At 60.7% G+C, this 6,711-nt stretch overlaps 1 pseudogene; it reads right to left on the bottom strand.

Annotated features, from left to right (window-relative positions):
* Positions 1–4,251: 4,251 nt before the first annotated feature.
* Positions 4,252–6,500, bottom strand: LOC116870871 (annotated as a pseudogene).
* Between the last annotated feature and the right edge of the window lie 211 nt (positions 6,501–6,711).

Genomic DNA, 6,711 nt, shown 5'->3' with positions numbered 1-6,711 from the left:
TTAAAGATAAAATTTTAACATGAAAAAAATAACTATTAAAAAGCAAGCAATTTTGAAAAAAAATTTAACTTCTAGAATGGAAAAATGGTGTGGTTGAATTTAAAGCTAAGAGCAGATTAAATACATCTGCTGGAAGAATTAGGGAACCGAGGTAGACAGATCTGAAGAAAGGAAACAATTCAGTGCAGAGAAAGAGATTTAAAATATGAATGAGAAGGGAAATAACACAAAACTAGAACGTGAAGTTTTGGCATTTGCCCAACAGGAGAGAGGACAGAGAGGATAGGGGAAGGCAGAGGCTAACAGATGATGGCCAAGGGTTTTTCTATAATTGGTGAAAAACACATGTCCTCAGATGCACAAAGAGCACCAAAGAGGAGAAATAAAAATTGTGTACACTTTAGCCAGGTTCCACGTGTGTTTCCGGCGTGAGAGTCCCGCGCAGCAGTCGCAACCCGGGAGCGGAAGTCAGTTGTTACCCACAAACGGCCCTTCAGGCGTTTGGGCAGGAAGCAGGATGGACCGACCCGGGAGGAGAGTCCTTCTCACATCCTCATGCTCCGCGCAGGCACTGGTCTTCCATCCCCGCACACAGGCGCTCATGAACTCATTCGTTCACGTATTCTTTCTCCGTTGCTGCGATCACACGGTCAGCCCACCGGGGTCCTAACGAGGGCCAAGCACGTGAGACCCGGGAGCCGGGCCGTGAACGCAGCCGACAACCCGGCTCTCACAAAGCTTCTGTTCTACCCTCCGGCGCCGTCAGCGAGGAAATACAGCAGAGAGGTTCAGACCCCGAGAAGTAGAGACCAGCCGGGATAAAACACAGAGGGACAGGGCCGGGGAGACAGTGGCGGGCCTCTTTCGTCAGAGTGCCCAGGGAAGCTCCCCGCTGGAGCTAAGACTAGTCTGAAGCCTGAAGACGAGGCAGCAGCCGCCATCTCAGAACAGGGACCTCAAGAGCAAGGCCTCGTGGCTGGACCAAACCTGGCTCTGTTTAAGGAAGGGAATGAAGCCCCGGGGTGCTGGGGCTTAGCCTCGAGGCCGTGTGGAGAGATGCGAGGCCAGCGAGAGGCAGGGACCGCTCACGGGGTCCCAGCAGGCTGTGCCAATGAGTCTCTATTTTATTTTTCTCACTTTTGGAAGCCATACATATGTTTTTAAGCAACGAGGGGTGGGACTGGATTGACATCTGTGGGAGATCCCTTGGTCGCTATGTTAGGGCTGCATTCCAGATGGAACAAAAGAGAAAGTAAGATCCCAGGTTCAACCCCTAGGGCAGTGACCCAGCAGAGATGGTGAAAGCGGCTCAGGTGCAGCCGTGGTGATGGGAGCCGCCGCGGAGATGGGAGAAGCAGACCTGGGACACGTCTCAGAGGGGACATCATTCTGGCAAGGGAAGTGGAACTTCCACCTTACTGCTTTCAGGCACCTGAGGCCCGTCTTGACTGCAGAACCCCACTGGACCAGCTTCTCCTTCTCATTTCTCCCACCTGCCCCTACCCCGGAGTCCAGCTAGGCACCTAGTCGGGTGCCCTTTGTGGTTGAACCCGAAGAAAACTGCTCACGAAAGTGCAAGCAAGAGAGCCGCGAACCTGGTCCTGCTCCAGGAGCAGAGGGGTGGGCCGTGCGCCAGGCCAACCGGGCGGAGCCACACCAGCAAAAGAAGCGGGAGGGATAGGGAGAGGCAGGAGCATGAAGCCCCGCAGAGGACGTGGGGGTGGGGGCAGACGGCCTGGGGCCTGCAGGACAGTTTAAGGAATGAAAGTTCTGTGCAAACTACAGCGAGGTTTTGAGCAGAGGAATGGTAGCCTCTGCCCCCTGAGCTGGGGCCCCGCTGCAGACAAGGCTGTGCAAGCGGGAGACAGTGAAGCACGTCCCTGGGAGATTGTGAAGTTCAGGGTCATGTCACACCCAAGCTGCAAGTGTCCAGGCTCTCTGCGCTCCTGGCGGGGCTCCTCCAAGCCCCCCGGCGACCTTTCTAAGTGTTAAGGCAAACTTGAGTGACTTCCCTGTTCGAGAAGCCTGGTGCTTGCGCTCTGAGCCCGGGCCTGCCCTCCCACACGGCCCTGCTGCCTGCATGACCCCCCACCCCCCAGTACCCGCTGCTCCTGGGTCTGAGCCCTCCCAAGAAAGCTCCTTGCCCCCCGTCCCTGTCTCTTCCAGGCAGAAGGGGCCTTCTCTCCCGCCGGCTGCACGGCACCTCCGGCCTGCTCGCCGACATGTAGCACAAACCCCAAGTCCCGGATACAGGCTCTGTCATAGGGCTTCCCCGGTGGGCTTCGGAACCAGAACTGGCTCAGAGCCCGCCGCTGGCTTGCTGTGTACCTGACGCGTGTGGTTTAAGCCCACTTTCCTACAAAGGCAGTAATGCCTCCTGCGTAGAAGTGGCCTCGATGAAGTGAGATAAAACTCGGGAACCACGGGCCCGAGCACATAGTAGGTCTCGGGAAGTCGGCATCCCCTCCAGACCGGGGGCCTCGGCGCGCAGGGAACAAGTGTGTCTCATTGACATCACAACGTCCTGTGGTCAGCAGCCCGGGAGTGCACCTGCTGGATGTCCGTGTGAAGGAGCAGAGCGCCTCTTCTGGGAAGGCAGCCAGGGTGGCTTGCTCAGGGGACGACGGCCACGCTGCCGGGGTCTGTGGTGACGGGCAGGGCCCCGCCTGGCTCCCATCAAACTGGTGGCCTCTCCTCAGCAGCCTCCGGGCCCTACTGCTTGTCTCCAGGGAGCATTCACCCGCGCGGTCCTCGAGGATTTTCCTCTTTGTTTGCTCTTCAGAACTCCGTTGCCCCTCAGTCCCTGCTGGGCGACTGTCCCGCGCGGCCTTGCTTGCTTGGTCTCCCTGCCGTTTGTCACTCGTGCCGCAGGCCTCCTCACTGACCCCGAGCTCGGGCTCCCCAGCTTCTGCTGGCCTCGCCGGGCAGCCGGGGCCTCGGGGTTCCCGGACGCCAGGCCGCAGCCCGCAGCCCTCTCCCAGCTCACCACGGCCCAGCGCAGCCCTGAGGGGACGCATGGTGCTGAGAGCCCGCACGTCCGCTCTGCCTGTGGCCTGCAGCCCCAGAGCGCGAGCAGGAGCTGAGCTTCCAGCCCGACGCCGCCGCCCGCACCTCACCCTCGCGCACCGGCCCGGTGAGGTGCGTGGACCCAGAGTGACACGTTCGTCCCATTGTTCTGGCCTCCTGTGGCGTCGGAGGTGACCCCCGGGCGGCCCGGCGAGCGCTCTGCTGTCATGGGACACACGCTTGCACTCCGACCCCGCATCTCCTCACAGCAACTGACACACTTTTTGAGTCCTCGGGCCTTGGTGTCTGCATTTGCAAGACGGCGGGACCTGTCGCGGGGTCACGGTTGAAAACTGTTGTCTTGGTCTCCTCTCAGGGCAGAACAGATCAGCCCAGATTCCGCTGCTCTAGGCGGCACGGAAGGCTCGTGGGCACGTCGGGAGCCGGAGAGCAGCGCTGCGGGCCGGGCCGTCAGGACACCACGGCCAGCTGGGGCCGGGGCTAGGCTTGCGCCGGAGGCTGCCTCAAGCACACGCCAGGCTCCGGGGCCGCAGACACAAGGCAGGAGCTGCGGAGGCCTCAGCTGCTCCCTCCACCCCCAGGGGCTGGCACCTGGTGCTCCCGCGTGGCCCCTGCGGCGTCACTACATTCCCCGTGTTGTGGCCAGGCTCCCAAGGGACACGTCCTGAGAGAGAGAGAGAGAGAGAGAGAGAGAGAAACAGGTGCAGCGGGTCCCTAAAGCCACCGAGTGTCACGTCCTCTACCTTCCACTCCCTCGAAGCACATCACTGCTGCTGACCCGCGAGGAAGGGGCAATGAAAGGCTCCTCCGGGGTCTGAAGGCACGTGAATTCGTGCCCACGTTTCCGAGGGCCTGCAGCCCGGACCACACCTGGTCTTCCACAAGCAGCCGCGGCTTTTTCTTGGGTGTTTTTAATCCGAAGACTCAAGCAGTAAGACAGAGGGCAGGCCTGGGTGGCTCAGTGGTTAAGCATCTGCCTTCAGCTCAGGTCATGATCGCAGGGTTCCGGGATGGAGCCCCGCATTGGGCTCCTGCTCACCGGGAAGCCTGATTCTCCCTCTCCCACTCCCCCTGCTTGTGTTCCCTCTCTCACTGTGTCTCTGTCAAATAAATAAATAAACTCTTTAAAAAAAAAGAAAGCAAACAAAAGAATGTCTCTGTCCTCGTCTTCACTGCCACAAACACCACCCTGGGACGAGGGAAAGTGCCCGTCGATCTAGGCAAGAGTTAAAAGGAAGGATGAAAAGGAGAAACAGAAGTGAAACGTGTTGGCCCTTACTCGTCCCTTGCTCCACGCCAAGCCCCACGGCAGAGGCTCACATCCCCACCGATCTGAGCGCTCGGGACAGCCCCACGGCTTTCCACGCTGAGCCTCGGCCGCGGAGGATGGGCCGAGGGTGAGCACACGCTGACGCGCTGTCTGGGGACAGCTGGGAGGGCTCGCGGGAGTGGAGCCAGCCGGCCCGACCCCGGGGCCCGCACGTCCAGCGCTGCGCCCTCCGCCTGGACAGCTCCCGGCATCGTGGGCTTTCACTTCCCTTCTTCCTCCATCGGTTGCTATAATCCGAGGAGGAATGCGAAGAAGCAGGCCGGCTGGAACTCGAGAATTCCAGAAGGAGAGCGGCCGGGCTGCTGCAGACACAGAGAGGGCAGAGCCCGTGGAGGCCACCCGGACAGCCAGGCAGCAGGGGGTTGGCACGCGGGGACGGTCTCGAGCAAGAGGCCCTTCCACTGCCGCGCCGACTCTGCGGACTCGCGCTCCTGCTGCTGAGCACTCCCCCCAGACCGTGTCTCGGAAAAATCCAGGGCTTTCCCACCTTTGCTCCGGGATGAGGAAACCACCTCCTCTGAGCTGACACGTGTCCTGACGGTTCACTGGGCAGCGAAGCAGGAAGAGGCCCTTGAACAGGGACGGAGGGGAGGCCCATCATCAGACTCTGGCCTCCTGGCAGGGCCTCGGGGAGGTGCTAAGGAGACGGTGCTCGGCCCAGTCCTGGGCCACAGGGGCATCGCCTGGCCTAGACCCGAGCCCGGCCCGCGAAGCTCCCACACAAGATGAGCTGCGTTCGTACTCAGCTCACGAGGCCCGTGAGGCCGGAGCCACCCCTCCCTCGGCGGGACCCCCTCGGGGCCAGGTAGGGCCCCTGCAGCAGCTCTCCCTGCACACTGTCGGGCTTGCAGGCACCGTCTCCATGGCTCCTCTCTGTTCCTGGCGTCTAAGCTCCTGGCGGTTCTCTGCTGCCCTCAAAGCACCTCCTCCTCCCACGGAATGGCCTTGGGAGTCGTCCCCGTGCTGTCTCCTTGAGGCCACTCAGACAATACTGACGAAGCACGTCCCACGTGCCAGACCCAGTTCTAGCACCGCGGATCCAGCAGGGAACAGGGCAGGCCCGTCTTCACTCCCCGGTGCCAGGAGTCTGGGGGTTTCGCGAGGAGAAGGGAGCTCAGACCTGGCACAGAGGAGGCGCTCTGGGTGGGGGACATCCAGAAGAGCACCCCGAGCCCTGTCGGCAAACTGTCCCGACATCGAGCTGAGACGGAGCCCGCCAGGTGGACGACACGCGCTGAGCCGACGTTCCCCCGGCGCTGAGCGACAGCACGGGCCAGTCACTTGGGCTCTCAGCTGTGATGACTTGTCCTTTTCAGGAGTCGCCTCCGCAGCCCTCAGGTGAGGCAGGAATGTGGCCTGTGCTCGGTGTCCAGCAGCCCCTCGTGCCCCGGGCTGTCCGGCTGAGGAATGAAGGAAGAGCCGCTGCTACACCCGCCCAGGGCCTGCCTCCTGCTCCGGCCCCCTCCACGCCAGCCACGTAACAGCAGGAGCGAAGCCGCGAGGCTCGGTGAGCTCTGCCCACGCAGCTCTTCTGCGTGTGGTTGCTGGAGCCGTTGGCGTCCCGGCAGCACCTGTCTGCACTCTGGGCCGCGTTCCTCGACGGCGAACTGTCTCTGTCTCAGGCGAGGGGCGGCTGAACACTGTGCCCGGCAAGGAGGTAAAATGTGCGTTTTACAGGAAGAAAAAGATACCAGGGGGAGCAGAATGAAAATTTCACATGAATTTCAAAAGTTGAAGTCAGGAAATCAAATGCATTTCGGGTCTCTGGCGGGCAGCTTTAGGCTCGGCCCCGGCGTCTGAAGGGAGACCCGCTTCCCCTTGCCTTGGCCCGGCTTCAGGGGCCCTTGTCGAAGTCTCATGAGAGACCTACCCTCTGAGGGTGCCTTTGACGCGGGAAGGCACATGCTGGTGCTAAAGAGGCAGCTCCGTCCAGCCGTGAGCGGGCCTGGAGAGCCGCAAACCCAGCCAGAGGGGACCCTGGGCAACAGGGACAAAGCATTCGCTCTCGCAGTGTTTCCTAAGAGGAGAAGTTCCAGGTTACTTAAATGAGCAGCTTAAAAATGTCATCAAGGACCCACGTTCTCTCCATGTTCTCTGTCAGCTTCAGGCATGGGCTCTCGTGCACTCCAAGATCAGACGACATCGGGCACACTCAGGGTGGTATGGCTGTAGACCTCTCGCGTCTCCAAACGGCTGCTCCCGCTGCAAGCACTGTACACTCGCACAAGGACACGGGAGGATGAAAACCTTTCCTACCTCACATCCCTTTCAAAGAAGAACTTTCCCGGTCGGTTTCCCTACTCTAGCAGACGTCCCCTCCCATCGCACTGGACAAAACTGCAGCACAGAATCAC

The sequence above is a fragment of the Lontra canadensis genome, unplaced genomic scaffold (assembly GCF_010015895.1).
Source record: "Lontra canadensis isolate GAN:19392208 unplaced genomic scaffold, GSC_riverotter_1.0 scaffold24, whole genome shotgun sequence".
NCBI classification, from domain to species: domain Eukaryota; kingdom Metazoa; phylum Chordata; class Mammalia; order Carnivora; family Mustelidae; genus Lontra; species Lontra canadensis.
Note: the sequence above shows the minus strand (reverse complement) of the source record. Positions and strands in the feature narration are given on the sequence as shown.